The sequence below is a fragment of the Musca autumnalis genome, unplaced genomic scaffold (assembly GCF_047663935.1).
Source record: "Musca autumnalis isolate F117 unplaced genomic scaffold, ASM4766393v1 scaffold_2, whole genome shotgun sequence".
NCBI lineage: Eukaryota > Metazoa > Arthropoda > Insecta > Diptera > Muscidae > Musca > Musca autumnalis.
The window spans coordinates 216,256,771-216,271,395 of NW_027411755.1; the positions used below are offsets into that span (position 1 = coordinate 216,256,771).

At 34.1% G+C, this 14,625-nt stretch overlaps 1 protein-coding gene across 5 annotated transcripts in view; it reads left to right on the forward strand.

The window, feature by feature from the left end:
• Nucleotides 1–515: 515 nt before the first annotated feature.
• wry (delta and Notch-like EGF repeat containing weary) overlaps nucleotides 516–14,625 on the forward strand; it is a 260,765-nt gene continuing 246,655 nt past the window's right edge. The window contains exons 1-3 of one of the 5 annotated variants that reach the window (XM_073970874.1): nucleotides 522–692; nucleotides 1,281–1,450; nucleotides 1,515–1,865. The gene's annotated coding sequence lies outside the window, so the exon portion shown is untranslated. Of the gene's footprint in view, nucleotides 693–1,212; nucleotides 1,866–14,625 lie in introns of all 5 variants that reach the window. The other 4 variants (XM_073970872.1, XM_073970873.1, XM_073970870.1 and 1 more) reach the window with 4 other exon arrangements.

A 14,625-nucleotide genomic window follows, 5' to 3' on the forward strand; every position in this document is an offset into this window, starting at 1 on the left:
TTCTGTAAGACACGTTTTTGAACGTCTCAAAGTGTATATACCCTCTTAAGCCTTAAGGCTGACACGTGTTTGCCTTTTCATAACCTGTCCTAGGACATGTATATTCACGTTTAATGGTCGCAGTGCTTCGCTCAGGGATATGATATAAATAAAACAAGCAAAAAGGCTCCATGTGTAAGTGTGTTGGTAAATAAAATCGCGTTGTTGTTGTTAAAAACACATGGGCAACAAACCACACAACTAAAGCGTAATTGAGAGAAAGAAACGTGGATGCGAAAATGATGACAGATGATGGAGAGACGAAACAAGCGGCACTGACAAACCCCCATAAATTTTGATATCAAAACAAACAAGGCAAAAATAAAAATTTCCCAGTATTTCTCTTGTGAGAAGAAAATCATGAAAAAAGCTTTACCGTTGTGCAATTTTGGATAGTGAGAGAGAGAGAAAGCTTTTGCAGCATCCTTTTTCATGGGATGCTTTTACATCAAAAGGCTTTCGCAATGAAATCATGTGAAATCAGTTGCAGATAAACTTCAAAACGTTACGGTCGCAAATTCCGGAACTAAGCACATATAAAACGGTACGGAATCAAGGCAACCATTGACAAGGCAAAACTTTGTGTGTTGAGAGAATTTGTGTGTGCGTGTGACACTGAAAGAATTTAAGACAAAACAAAAACAAAATTAAAGGTGAATACGGCAATTTTAAGGCGTTTTCATGACATGGAAAAAAAGGGATGAAAATACAAGAAAAATGAAAACAAATCGGCTTTAATAATTTTCGGTGAAAGCTTAAGCGCGTGTATTCGTCTACCAGCCAGACAAAAAATCTCAAAAACAAGTCAAGGATATTAAATATCTCTTAGAAGAAAAGTTAAATAACTTTTCTTGTAAAGCATCATTACGATGACACCCCTTAAAATGTTTGGCAAAACAAAAGAGAAAACAACAACGACAGCTTGAGGATGATGTCATTATCAACGTTGTTGTTGTTAGCTTAGTTTTGTCGGGCAAAATGAGATTTTAAATGGTTGATAAATAATGTTAACGTCATCCCACAATGTGATTTGTCACATTTATTCAAATCAAAACAAATGGAAAATGAATAAAGATTTCAAATCTCTTTCAAGGAAAACAGTGATTTTTTTTACCAAAAACCAATCTTAAAATTAAAGTGACACAAAAAAATAAATTCGTTTCGTATTTAAAGGTTATACTGGATTCAAAGTGATTTGGCGTTAAGATCCAACCGATATTATATCTTTGTTTTGTTTTTAGGCATCAACATAAATGGGATTAATGTAAATCTTGTTACAGTGAAAAGCAAAAAACAAAAAGAAAAATCATTCAAAGTCGAGCTAAGAAAACAAATCCCCAATTTCACATCAAACAGAATATATGTTTATTTATAAAACAAAAAGCTGGAGCTTATGTGCGTATGTGTGAATGTGAGTGTGTTAAACATATTTGTGCCATCTTCATATTCCATCTATAGTATTTCAAATACCCCAGATATACATATGAGTACAGTGAGTGAGCATTGAGACAACATCATCAGCATCAGATAATTGTGGATTACTCAAGGACAACAAACCAACTGACAGACCGACTTGCTGCCGCCAACAACATTATTATTTTGTGATTTTCTTTTTGCGTGGCAATAAAACCATTGAATCACCACCCCACCCACCCATCACATCACCGTACGAAGCAGAGGTTTTCGGCACACATTCATAGCTTTACAGACACGTTTTTGTGTCTTGTGTCTGCCCGGCTAAGACTGCAGATTGAACAAGTTCATAGTGTGTGTGTTTGGGTGTTATTCTTCTTTGTTATTGCACTTAAAGTCGGTTCAATAAATTGGTAAGTACTGTCTGTGGGATTTAATATTTTTGTGTGAGTGTGCGTGTATGTGGCCGATGGTCTTATTATTGAGGGTTTTGCTTTGATTTGGTTCTTTTCTGCAACTAACATCAACCATGTACTAATGCGGCTTTGTTATTGTTATTAAGGCAGATAGATGGTGGAATTTCTTCCACCACATTGAGTCCATGGTTTCAATTTGTATCCAAGTTTTATTATTGACATATTTTTTATTATTTTTGAGTAAAATAAAATGCAATAATATGAAGAACGCATTGGGTCGATGTAGTTTATGAATTTCTTCCTTATATTGAGGAGTATCATTTTATAGCCTTTAGGCTAACGAGGATGTATATTATTTGATACGACAAAAAATGTGCCAATTCGTTTCATTAAGTCATGTCCGTCCATCTGTCTGACTGCCTTGTGTGCACGATAACTCTCGAACGGATCAACCGATTCTAACCAAATTTTGGGTATCATAATATTTTGTATAAGCTCAGCCCGAAAATGGGCCATATCGGTCCACGTCTTCGGTATCTCCCCCAGAAAAGTTCAAACATTTTCTGTAAAATGGTGTGAACGAAGGGAGCAATCGATTTGATCCGGGTTCGAATATGGACAATATTGGTCCACTCCTTCGGGTACCTCCCCCACAAAAGTTCAAACATTTTCTGTAAAATGGTGTAAACGAAGGGAGCAATCGATTTGGTCCGAGTTCGAATATGGATAATATTGGTCCACTCCTTCGGGTACATCCCCCACAAAAGTTCAAACATTTTCTGTAAAATGGTGTGAACGAAGGGAGCAATCGATTTGGTCCGAGTTCGAATATGGATAATATTGGTCCACTCCTTCGGGTACATCCCCCACAAAAGTTCAAACATTTTCTGTAAAATGGTGTGAACGAAGGGAACAATCGGGTACATCCCCCACAAAAGTTCAAAATTTTTGGTCCGGGTCCAAATATGGGCAATATTGGTCCACTCCTTCGGGTAACACCCACACAAGATTCGGATAAAGTGAAGTTTAAGAGCTCCTTTACAAAGGAACAATTTTTTCGGGCGTAAGTCTATACTTTCAGAGATAATGGCCTAAAATCTCCATGAAACCCCAAAGGCGCCAACCAAAGTGGCAAAACCGCAAGATAATTTTCGCATGAAGTTTTTGAATGGCCCAAACTTGGCACATCGTACCATATCATCCAGTCATGTATCAGGTTGGAATGTGGACTATATCGGTCCACTTCTTCGGGAACCTCCTACACAAAATTCAGAAAAAGTGAAGTTTAGGAGCTTTTCTCGGATCGTTTTGATTCTTGTTTCAGTACGTTTTCCTGGCGGCTCATTTACAACGATACCACTTTTTCCGGAATAACTTCATACTTGATGAAATGGCCCAAAAGCTACAAAAACCCGGCCGACTCATACCATCGTTATCTGTTGCGCAACATAACTCTAAAATGTTTTCTAAAAATTCTTCCAAACTTAGTTCATCGTATTTATTGCTGTCATTATTTATGGAAGTTTTTAATTAATTGAACTAATCCAGCTAAAATGACCTAAGGAGTTTTGTATTGAAAAAGTGACTTCTAGCGAAGTCCCACACACCCAACCAATATGCTACGATCGTTTCGCTGGTGGTTTTATTCAGTTCATCAGGCATATCGGATGTGAATGGCTACAAGACAAAAGCTAAGTTTGATAAATTTTATTTGTACAACCATTATTGCAAATTTGTAAATATGAAAAATTTTGAAGCCTTTTTCTTCACGGTGCTCTTCAACCAACTTTAAACTGAAACTACAATGTTCATAGATGAGAAAAATCAATAAAACAAAAAAATCTCCGGAGCGGTTTTTAAATAAACCGCACACATTTTTAGAGATTTTTTAGGTTTTCACGATTTGCTTTGAACCGCAAGTCCTATCGAAATGGGGTTGGAGAAAATATTGTAACTGTGAAAGTTCTCTACAAGATTGACCTTTATGATATTTTCATTTGTATTATTTGTCGTGTTCTCAACTTGTACTTATATATCTCAAAAATGGTACAACCTAGGAAAAAATTACGAAGGCCAATCTTTTAGAAAATTTTACAAGCTATAAGATTTTTTCTAGTCCCATTTCAATAGGACTTATGTGACCCGAACTTCTATATCTCAAAAATGATAAAACCTAGGAACAAATCATAACGGCCAATCATTTTCTTTAGCTCCATTTCCATAGTCATATGACAAGTCCAAACAAATGGAAACGTCGCACAGTGTTGCCGCGTGGATAAAAAAATGTGATGTTAACTTTTACACATGTTTATGTTTTCTTCTTACAGTAAACACATCCGATACAAGGAATGTGAAAGAATTTTGTCGATATTTGCATCCATAATGAAGTTATAGCTCTTTAAATATGAAAAGTATTTCCCAGGTGATCTAGGGCGATATTCATATGAAAATTAGACGACATTCAAAATAACATTTTCTCAAAAATTTGTTGATAATACTAAAAGTTTTGGATGGGGATTTGATGAGTGGGCTAAAAATATAAAGTTTTAGTACAAAAAGTTTACATTAACTGCACATGGGCAATGTACCGTTATCATGAAATCAAAATTTAAATTTGATAAAAAAATTTAAAATTCTTTATATTTAGTAGAGCAGATCTTTTGATTGCCACCTTGGCTCCTGTTTTCCGTTAATTGGGCATCTCTTCCAAATCAAAATGTGTAAAAACATTCTGCCCATCCCTGCAACTATCTGAGATATATCGGTTCAGATTTTATATAGCCCATATATATCTTTTCCTGATTTTGCTACAACTCCTTCAATTTTGATCGAATAGCCTTCAAATTTAGTATGTGTTATTTTTTAGGACCCTGAGTAGCTACACTGATTTTTACAACAATTGGTTCAGATTCAGATATAGCCCCTATATATATCTTTCCCCGATTTTGCTATAATTCGCTCAATTTTTGATGAATAGCCTTCAAATTTAACATGGGATTCTTTAGGCCCATGTTCAGTTTTGTTTGCACAAGTACTTATGAGGACACAGGCCTAAGAAAACATTACATGTTAAATTTGAACGTTATTTTTAAAAAATTGACCGATTTATAGCAAAATCGGTGAAAGATATATGTGGGGCTATATCCAAATCTGTACCGATTTTTGCGAAATCAAATCAAAATCGGTAAAACTGAAAAGGGGGAAAATTTGAAGGCTATTCGATTAAAATTGACCGAGTTATTGCAAAATCGGGAAAAGATATATATGGGGGCTATATCCAAATCTGAACCGATATGGACCAAAGTTTATTTTTTCATTCCTGTGCCCTCATAAATACTTGTGCAAAAATTCATCAACCTAGGTCAACGCCTTCTATTTTTGTCCACATTTGTATGGAAGCGGCAACACTGTGCGTCGTTAAGTTCTGGCGGGCCTTCACTGAAACCACATTTCAGCCATTTCGGTTGGATAAAGCCACATTGGAATATGTGGAAAATCGGAACCTACAATTCTTTGCAGAAATAGTTTTACCCATAATGAAGATTAAGCACAAAACTTCAACCCTTTCCGTTGGATATGAGAGCTATATCAAAACCTGGACCTGCACAGACAATTCTTTGCGGTAATATTTTAATCCCCCAACAAAGACTAAATACAAAATTGCATATTTTCTAGTAGGATACTGTGGCTAAAACCACAAAAATTCCCAAAATCGGGAAGTACCGTCCTATAGGGCGATGTTAAAACGTTGATCGGCATCGACAAATTTCTGGAGAACAGCTTTGCAGCCCAAATGAAGCCTACATACAGAATTTCAGCCATTTCGATGGGATAATGAGGCTGAAACTTATAAAATATCGAAAGTCAAAAGGTCGGCCTGCACCGACAAATTTCTGGGGGAGAGTTTTGTAGTCCCAACGAAGACTTAATACCAAATTTTAGCCATTTGGGTGGCATAATGAGGCTAAAACCTTAAATACACAGAAAATCGGGAGGTGCTATTCTATGGGGTTTACATATATCCGAATGTGGACCGTTGTAACCGATTTTCAATACAAAAAATCCCAGGAAACGTCTGTACCGCATTATAAAGCTCTTTTTTTAAATATTGTGAGCATTATTTTGATTTCAACAGACAGATCGACTTGCAATTTTATATTAATCATTATCGATTCGAAATCTGTTTTTCTGGTTTCTGCTCTGATTTAATTTCTATATGGGATTCGGTAGTAAATATATTGAACCTAGGGAAGCAATTTCGATAAAATTCCGATTGTGGTCAAACAATCTAACAAAACTAAACATTTAGGGGGTTGCCGAATAAAAAAAAAACCGACATCGAGTTTTTAAAACCACCTTAATATACAGGGATCCTACAGTTTTTATTACGGTAGTGCAACCATAATCACGCTAGAGGTCTCAGTTATATTTTAATACCCATAAATTTTTGCACAAAGTTAGAGGTTTGGTCAAGGAAAATGCCAATAATTTTTACCAAAGATTGGATAGCATTTATCGTGGGAAATTGACCATTTACCATTGTGGGAAAAATTCCCAAATTTAATTTTTGGACGAATTGACCACTAATTTGATGCAAATTATATCAATATCAATAACATAACGTGTCACTGTAATTTGAAATAAATTCCGTGGAAAACTAGTGAACAGAGGAAGTGGTGTAAGGTATCACATGGTCGGCCCGGCCCGGCTATAGCCATCTCTTACTTGTTTTTTGGTTTCCCTATATATATTTACTACCTAATCCTATATAATCCTATATTTACTACCTAATCCTATATAGAAATAAAATTGGAGCAGAAACCAGAAAAAGCAGATTTCGAATCGATAATGTATTATTGATCAGGGATAAAATTCCTCTACCACATGTATATAGTTTTGCGAATACGTCGCAATACCGAGAGTTCTATTCCAAAAACCATATAAACTACAATACAAACTACACAAAAAATACACCAAAAGTCTACATCAAATATTCCGTACCAAATCTAACTTTTTTAATTTTTAATCAGAATATTAATTTTAAACGTGCTATCCATTAAAAACTGTTTATTATATTAGCGGTTTTAATTGTCGAGCGAAACAAATTTGTTTTTCGTTTGATAGATTTTTATAAAATTTTACAATGTAAGATGCAATATCTTTGGCTCAAAGTGTTAAGAATCTAATCCCGTTACTATTTTATCCAAATATATGACTTCAAAAATATACTTTTTGCCTCAGAAACCTGCCATTGAACCTATAGTGCAATGGAAAGGTCAACAGTTCCACTTCTAAATATAACTTACGATGATAGGACATATCTTCCAGGAATAAAGATATAATCATTGTACTTAAAATTTAACCACTTTTCACACAGAAATTTTGGTCCATTTATTACAGTGTTTTATTTAACTTGCCTTGGTGTGTGTTTAGTTCAAATCTGGTAACTCATTTTTAACACGGTTGCAGTTGACCAATCGAACTAAAACTTTGCACACTTCTCAGATTTGGGTGACAATACACGAATATGAAATCAAAACCAATATTGGTCCATTTTTACACTGTTTTACAGTGTTTTATCTAATTTGCTTTTCAAATCTGGTAACTCATTTTTCACATAGTTGCAGTTTACCAATCGAATTTAAAAATTGCACTCTTTTTAGATTTGGATGACAATACATGAATATGAAATCAAAACTAATATTGGTCCATTCTTACAGTGTTTTTACGGTGTCTAACTTGACCCCCTTTTCAAATCTGGTAACTGATTTTTAACACGGTTGCAGTTGACCAATCGAACTAAAACTTTGCACACTTTTCAGATTTAGGTGACAATACATGAATATGAAACCAAAACAAATATGAGTCCATTGTTTCCTATAGCCCCCATATAACAGTACCACCCGATTTCCGGTATTTTGCTTTTCAAATCTGGTAACTCGTTTTTCACGCAGTTGCAGGTGACCAATCGTACTTAAACTTTGCACACTTTTCAGATTTGGATAACAATACATGAATATGAAATCAAAACTAATATTGGTCCATTCTTACAGTGTTTTTACGGTGTCTAACTTGACCCCCTTTTAAAATCTGGCAACTGATTTTTAGCACGGTTGCAGTTGACCAATCGAACTAACACTTTGCACATTTTTCAGATTTAGATGACAATACATGAATATGAAACCAAAACCAATATGGGTCCATTTTTTCCTATAGCCTCCATATAACGGTACCACCCGACTTCTGGTATTTTGAGGATTTTGTCTTCAGTTTTAGCCCGAATTTGCTGTAACTTGGCATTTGGAGTTCTCAATAGTTCAGGAACTTCCCCACTAAAAATTGTGGACGTAGGTCAAGGTTTAATATAGCATCCATATAACTGTACCACCCAATTGCAAGCATTTTAATCTACATTTTCTGCTCAAATGGACTGTAATTCGGCTTTTGGGGATCTCAGTGGTCAAAAAATGTAATTACTAAAAAGTTAAAAATAAGAAATAATTTAAAAAAATTAAGTTTCAGTGTTTTATTTAGAAATGCACTTAAAACTAAAAAATAATTTGTCGCTTAGCCTCAATATATACATTCTTTCTCATGATAGAATCTCTCAAATAAAACGCTTGCCGTTTAATTTTGCCACCATTCATAATTTAAATGCAAGCGTTTTATTAGAGATATTATATAATGAGAAAGAATATATATATTGAGGCTAAGCGACAAATTATTTTTTAGTTTTAAGTGAATTTCTAAATAAAACACTGAAACTTAATTTTTTTAAATTATTTCTTATTTAAATATAATTTGATTGTAATTTGTAATTATAATAATTTTTTCAAAAAAAAAAAAAAAAAAAAAAATTATAAATAAATAAATAATAATAATATTTTTTTTAATTAAATTTTATTAATGTCTTCTATCAAGTAATGATATTTACATTATTCTTATCTTACTATGGGCCATTATTACATGTCTTCTTTTACTATTGGATGGATTTGAAAACGCAAAATAAACCAATTTGGAGGCATTACAACTATAATTTTCACAATAAAAGTAAATGCCAAGAATGTCCTCCTTGAAATTTAATGATAACTTTTAACTTTAAGTTAACCAGAACGCAATAAATCTGTTCGTAAAATCCAAATTATAACAAAAGAAGACTTATAATAATGGGGGTATGATTTAAAAGTGATTCTTATAGGTTCACCCAGGGGTTCGACTATATGACATTCAGATGTTTATTACAGATTTTTTATAATATATATTTTTATGTTTGATGATTCACAAAAAATCTTATGGGGCTCTCCTTCTTAGTCATGAAAATGTTTCTACATTAGTCATCAAACTAGTTGCTAGGGGGATTTTGATGCATTTCTAATCTTTTTTTGTAATTTATCATTTCATCTCTGACATTTCTTATATCCAGCTCATCACGTAAACGTTAATTAGTAATGTAGTACGGGTCACTAGTAATTTTTATACCTTCAGCATTTATGCTAACGAGGGTATATGGCAAACACCAAAAATGTTTTACAATCGATGAATCCGAGTTTCACCCATTCAGAATTTGCGAAATGTTAACATATTCTATATAGTGTGATTGAAATTCTTTAAAATGAAGTGTTTTAGGAGGAATGCCATAAGGTCGTTGTTGGAATCAATGCAGAAAAATAGCTAAAATGGGTTGAAGCCAACAATTTTTTTTGCTCCCTTCCGATTTCTGGCTTAACCTTACATTTTATAGACATATGCCCAAAGAAAGACTCAAAGAATACTTCATGGGAAATTTGAATATAGACGTATTTTTGATGGGTGCTACTGAAACGGGATGCGCAGCAAAATCGTATGCAAATTGCGCCACTTTTACCCACTTTAAGGTTTTTTTTGCATTGTGTGATGCAACTGGTGGTACACTTTGACCGCTGAGTGAAACAATGAGATATGCATAAATATTGAAAGAGATTGATTTACTGTATCCAAAAAACGGATGCGACTGATTTTAACTAATTCGCGAATAATAGGCTTTTTAATTTCAACATTTTTTGAATGATTGTAATTTCAATATTACTCTTAATTTCCTATCCTTATAAATTATCACAGTAAGCAAATAAGCTTTCACGATGGTAAACCATATGTAATAAAATTTTAGCAATTCACATTAATTAGTGTATGGGATTTTAGCGAAATAGTTGGAGAACTCCGAAATATTTTTTCTAATTTTTCGAATCAAACAAAAAAATATATTTCCAACAATAAGTTTTTCTTTTTTGTTGTTGCTATAATATGCAATTTCTATACCCAATCTCTATAAATTTGGTTTCATATTTTTCTACGCATTCCTTAGTTTCCGCATATATTTTTTAATTTATTTTTTGAGGGTTTCTACGGACTCTGGGACAGGATAATTTGGATATACTTAAACATTTTTTTATTATTTGTTGATTTTCCGCGAACATAATAATAAATTTATTAAATGTTTAAACATCTACGAATAGATATGAAACGCTGTTAACGATTTATGCATAAATTTTCTCATAGCAACAAATAAGATATTTTTAAATATTTTTCTTTATATGAGAATAAAAACCGCTTTATGTGAGAATAAAAACCGCTAGATGTTCTCGCAAAAAAATTTTTAATTTTTTTCAAATGGAATTGCAAAGGAATTTTGGATTTACCATATGCGTTTTTATATGACTTTCATGAAAACACAAGGAGTATTTTTTTTAGTTTTTTAACATTTTGTGGCCGAAATGAGCACGCCGTTATCAATTTTACAAGGAGATGCTGTCAACGGTTTCGAGAATTGACTACGCACCGTGGTTAAAGTGAGTAAAGTCAGATTTAAAAAAATTACAACAGCAGTGGCAGTAGTCACAAAACTTCTCCACCAAAAATTGTCAACATAGGCCCACACTTCGCTGAATATAATTTAACATACATTTTCTGACCTTATTTAAACGTTTGGGGTATTCGTGTTCGAAAGAAAAGGAAACTAACTTAACTATCCCACTTAATTCAGAATATTTAATTGTTGTGAGTTTTAAAATGTAGGCCTCCCTGACATAAGGGCCACTTACTGAGGACGAAAAAAACATTTTTCATAAATTTTTTCCAGGAAATATACTAAACTTTTTTAGAAGATTTTTTTATATCTGAAATTGAAAAATATTGCACAAGGTTCTGACAAATGGCCGCCTAAGAAGCACTGTTTTTAGTAAAGCAGTTTGCGGTAACTGTAGCTCAAAAATGAATAAGCCGATCACGATATGTTTGTGTGGGATCATTAAGAGCCTAATAATCTTGTCCTTAAGCGAAACAGAATTAAAAAAGATCCATTTTTAAAAAAAAGGTGAACTGTCATATTAAAATTTTCTATTTTGACCGTCTATTTTCAATTTTATCCGTCCAAAATTTTTTTCTTAAGTCTGTCGTCTAAGGACAAGCGTTTTATGTGAATAACAATCCCACAAAACCATATGAACATCGGATCGTCCGTTTTCGAGCTACAGTGGGCACCGCATTCAAAAGTGTCATTTCGAGAAAACCGTGTTTAAAACTTCGATATTACATGCAAATCACAATGAATTTTTCGTTTCTAACGCTTAAATCTCACCTGCCTTTTTTATCCGATCGACTCGTAATTTTTACAACATATTATATTGCACCTGTATTTCAAAATGAGCCAATAAAAATGTCCGATTTTTAAAAACCTATTCGGTTTCGCTATATTGAGGTTACACCTAAATGTTGTCTTGTGTCTAACACTTTAACGAAAAGTTATTTATGCCACAGGAAATGAAAATCTCAAATTGCACTCAAATCTACAAAATACTTCGTTTTGGTACATTTACAAGGAGACTAATCTTAAAGGTAGAAATATCTTGATATTAATTTTGCAATACAGCACAATCGGAGGAAAAATGTGATAGAATCTATAAAAATGCATAAAATTCGTCTGGTACGTTTTATGGAAGCTATACCATAACATGGACTGGTGTCATCCATTTTCTTACATATATTGTTATTTCCAAATGGTACTACGACCATGGATTCATGTTAGTACCTGCTGTGGAAATTTTTTGGCCGCACGGTATGCATTACCCTTAGCAGATCACTTAATGGAGGTTTGACAACCATTGAATGTGGTATGTTCTAGCAGAATTTATTTTCTGTACAATTTCCCCAATTGTTTCATTATAGATGCACATTTGTCCATAATTGCCTCTGACTAATTTATTTTTGACGATTGCAGATTTCCATAAAGAGCAATGCAAAATTGCGTAGTAAAAGAATTTAATGTCCTTTTTGCTTATTACACCGAAAACAGAGCTAGAGGACAATTTGTTCTGCAGGACGACTTTTTGGTCAGCAATTTGCAGAAAATTGTTACATAAATACTTGTCATAAAGTCAAACTTTTTATACTGTTCATCAATTGTGTTAGGATATTTGATACGTTATTCCTGTCTTTATAACATACAACCATACCAAGACCACCACATTGCTAAGCAATAAAAAAACTTAAACTCTTGTTAACTGTCACATACGTACTTCATAAGAAAATAATGTCCATCTTATATTGCATCATAAAACATTTCAGCTTACAAATTTCTTTCTTCTTTTATAGGCAAAGTAGTTTCAGTCTAATGCAGTATTTGTGTAAACTTTTCATCACCCTGAACAAAAACAAGAGCAAACGTCATAAAACTCCAGAACAAATGATTCGGAGAAAAATAATGGTGGTGGTGTTTTAAATTGTACAAATATTCTAGATTGATATTTAAGGTGACATAAAAGTGTGACAAACTTTTGTAATATCCCAAACAATGTAAAAATAACAAAAGTCATAAAAGTGGTAACACCCCAATCTGTCACCACCACCACCACCACCAGCATCATGTGTACTAAAGCAAGTTCATACCACGGGGCAAGTGGAAAAACCACAGAGTCCTATTTGCAGCCACTGTCTTTTATGACCAAGAACACTACCACCACCACCACCACATGCTTGCCAAGCCAATGTCACCACCATTGTCGCCACAATAACTGCAAGCAACTTAAATGTATTGTGTTGTTGTTATAGTAAGGTGGGCGGATGGTGGGGGATGGTTTAAGCCATACCATTTTGTATGGCAGTCACACAGATGTTGTGGTTTCTTTTATGACTACGACGACTTTATGTAAACTGTCTTACAAAAGGCAGTTTCCACCATATTTTCATATGAGGCTTACATAAATAGGGTAAATATTATGGCGCAAAAAAAAAACAAAGAATAAAAAATGAGATGAAAAATCTGTTCTAGGAATATTCCCTGTCCATAGAGAATTCGATACAGCAATTCGGTTGTTATTAAAACATTTTAATAACAAAAAAAGCGAAATTTTTATATCTTCTACCATAAATTATGTTGGAGCCAGTTCTTAGCTATTTCGGTTGAATTTTGTGGCTAAAACTTTAGAAATACCGAAAATTCGTGGCGCCACTCTACTGGGGCTAAACCAAAATGTAGAACTATATCTGTGCAAAAAGTATGTTCCAGATCCAAAGAGCCCAAATTATGTGCGTAAAAATAATTTGGCTAAAACCTTCAAAATACTGAAAGTCAGCAGTCTTCGTAAAATCCGCCAAATACCGAAAAACGGGAGGTACCGTTGAAGATTTTTGGTTTAGATGTTTTGCGACCACTGTGAAGTTCAAATGTTAAATTACAGGTAGCTGGATCAACAAATGCGATTAAACTCCTCAAAACACCTAAATCAGAAGGTACCTTTATATGGGGGCTATACCAAAACATTGTCCTATGTTGCGACTACTGGGAACATGATATAATTAATTAGAGGTAGGTCGGTCTAAGCATGTGGTTAAAATCCGCTAAATACCGAAAGTCGGGAGGTACTGTTATGTGGGGGTATACAAAAACATCGACCTATGTTGACAATTTTTGGTGTAGATGTTTTGCGAACATCAAATGCCGACCTATTAGAACATGAAATGTCAAATTAACGCTATTTCCGTAAAAAATTAACTAAATGTCAAAATACCGAAAAGGCGTATGGGATATTATATGGGGGGCAAACCAAAACAGGGACCTATGTTGACAATTTTAGTTGGAGAAGTTTTGTGACCACTGGGAAACTCAAACTAACTCAACTAACAGCTAGTTCGGCTAAAAATAACAGTTTAAATCCTCAATATACCGAAAATCGGAACATACCGCCATATGGGAGCTATGTTGACAATTGGAGAAGTTTTGAGACCACTGGGATGGTAAGAGGGAAATCAAATACCTATCGCGGACCAACAGGTAGCGGTGTCTTTTTCCACAGTGGGCGGCTTCAAACAGCGTCTGTACTCCAAAAAGAGCGGCTGAAACGAGGACGGAAAACGTACAACCCATCAGAAGATAAGGGGAAATCACTGATCTCTTGAAAAGCATATTACAATGAATGCAGAAACAAACATATGGCCCTCAAGGAGGTAAAACTAAAAAGACGCTTAAAATTGGTACTTGGAATGTTAGAAGCCTTTACGAGTCAGGTATACTAAGCAACACAACATCCGAAATGGAAAGACTTAATATAGATATCCTAGGTGTTTGGGAAACCTGGTGGCCGAATGTTTCGGAATTCGTATCCCATGGTGCCAAAATCTTCTTCTCTGGAAATTCGAGCAAGAATCATAGGAGTGGTGTTGGGATTATCATAAGAGGTCACATTTCCAAAAGCGAGTAGGATTTTTTCCAAAGTCAAATAGGACC